Source organism: Oncorhynchus nerka, linkage group LG1 (genome assembly GCF_034236695.1).
Source record: "Oncorhynchus nerka isolate Pitt River linkage group LG1, Oner_Uvic_2.0, whole genome shotgun sequence".
Classification (NCBI taxonomy): Eukaryota; Metazoa; Chordata; class Actinopteri; order Salmoniformes; family Salmonidae; genus Oncorhynchus; species Oncorhynchus nerka.
This window is the reverse complement of record NC_088396.1, coordinates 45,670,245-45,672,603: the sequence shown is the minus strand read 5'-3', so window position 1 is coordinate 45,672,603 and position 2,359 is coordinate 45,670,245.

The window sequence follows — 2,359 nt, the reverse complement described above, 5'->3', positions numbered from 1 at the left end:
GACCTGTCCAGAACAGAAAAAGAGCCGCGTTGAAGGGAAAATAACCACCTTGTGACCCGATCGTTTGTGTCCCTTCCGCTGGCCATCCAGACCAGGGGAGCACGGTCTGTCTAGCGGCCACTTAACCGCTAAGCAGACTTTCTCGACAATAGAGTCATTTTTTTCTCTAGGCATCAGCTTTCGGCTGATGTACATCATGGGGTGCTCCTTCCCATCGTGTACCTGGGACAGGACGGCCCCGAGTCCCGTTTCACATGCGTCTGTCTGGACCAACATCGGTAACTGGAAATTGGCCTTTACGAGATTCAGGTGGGAGCACAGCGCTTTCTTCAGGCTCTTGAATGCTACTTCAGTCTCGCCCGTCCATTTCACTGTCTTCGGGATGCGCGCCCTGGTTAGATCAGTAAGGGGGGAGGCTATAGCCGCAAAGTTGGGTGATAAACCGGCTGGAGTATCCTGCCAGTCCCAGGAAGGACTTGACCTGTCTTGGTGCATGGAACGGGACAGTCACGTGCCGCAGAGATCTTCCTCTCCTGGGGCTTGACGTTCCCCCGGCCGATCAAATACACCAGGTACTCCACCTCCTCAAACCCTAGCTTGCATTTCTTGGGGTTCACTGTCAACTCGGCTTGCCTACGCGCATCCAGCACCGCTTGGAGGTGCGTCAGGTGCTCTTCCCAACCTTGGCTGTGTATGATGAAATCATCCAAATAGGCCGCTGCGTGCTGTTGGTGGGGTCGGAGGACTCTGTGCATCAGGAACGTGGAACGTTTGCAGGGCTCCGTGGAGACCGAATGCGAGCACCCGGTACTGTTACAAGACTTCTGGTGTTGAAAATGCTGTCTTCTCCCAAAAGGAGGCTGCCAACGGTACCTGCCAATATCCTTTGGTCAGGTCGAGGGTGCTGATTTACCGGGCATTGCCAAATCGGTCGATGAGTTCGTCCACCCTTGGCATGAGATACGTGTTGAACAAGCTGATGTCGTTCACACCCCGGAAGTCATTACAGAAAAGCAGGCTACCATTCGGTTTGGGCACCAACACGATGGGGCTGCAACATGCGCTGTGGGACTCTTCGATGACCCCATCCTCAGGTTAACCTCCAGTCCCTGCTTCACGGCCTTCCTTCGGGCCTCCGGGATCCGGTATGGCCTGTTTCGTACCGTTTCCCCGGGCCAGATGTGGACATGGTGTTCAATGAGAGTTGTGCGACCCAGCTTCTCGGAGAACACCGCTGTGTCCCGATCATTGGGCTCCCGGAGCATTTGCTTCTGGGCCTGGTCGAGGTCCTCATTGCTCGGGACCACCACTGGTAATGTTGGAATCCTGGGTCCCGGCCATAACACGGCCAAGGCCATCCTCTTGTGCCACCTCTTTAATAGATTCATATGGTAAATCTGTAGGGGTTTCCATCTCCCCGGCTGCCAAACGCGGTAAATGGCGTGTCCCAGCTTCTCTATCATCTCGTACGACCCTTGCCATGTTACCAGGAACTTACTTTCTGCCGTGGGGATTAAGACCAGTATCTTATCTCCCACCTGGAATTCTCGGGGCTGGGTTCCCTGATTGTAGACCTGGGCTTGGGCGCATTGAGTCTTCTCTTTCTTTTTCCTCTTTTTCTAATTTAACCTTTATTTAACAAGGCAAGTCAGTTAATAACAAATTATTTGTTACAATGATGGCCTAGGAACACTGGGTTAACTGCCTTGTTCAGGGACAGAATGACAGATTTTTACCTTGTCAGCTCGGGAATTCAGTCTAGCAAGCTTCCGGTTACTGGCCCAACACCCATATGACTGTCATCCACTCCCTCATCCTCTCCACATGTTCTACCACGCTGCGTAAGTGGTTGGCTGGGCTTCCCACACCTCTTTTGCGAGGTCCAGTAGTCAGTGTGGCCTCCTCCCGCAGAGGAGATGGAAAGGGGAAAACCTGGTGGATGACTGGGGACTTTTTGGACTGAGAACATTAGGTAGGGTAGTAGCTGTTCCCAGTTATTCCCGTCCTCATGACCTTCAGCAGAATTTGTTTGAGCGTTTTAATCAACCTCTCGACGAGCCCACCTGTCTGCGGGTGAAATACGGAGGTCGTTTTTTTTTTTAACCAGGGGACCCACTATGTCCATGGCGATGCGTTCAAAGGGCACCCTGATGATTGGTAGGAGGACCAGTGGGTTTCAGAAGTGTGCTTTTTGTGCAGTGATTTGACACTTCGGGCAGCTGCGACAATAGTCTTCCACGACCCTCCTCATCCTGGCCAGTGGAATCGGGCGGCGATCCGTTCCCGGGTCTTCTCCATTCCTAGGTACGCCCCCAAGAGATGGATGTGGACCAGCTGAAGATCGGTTCCCATGTACAGT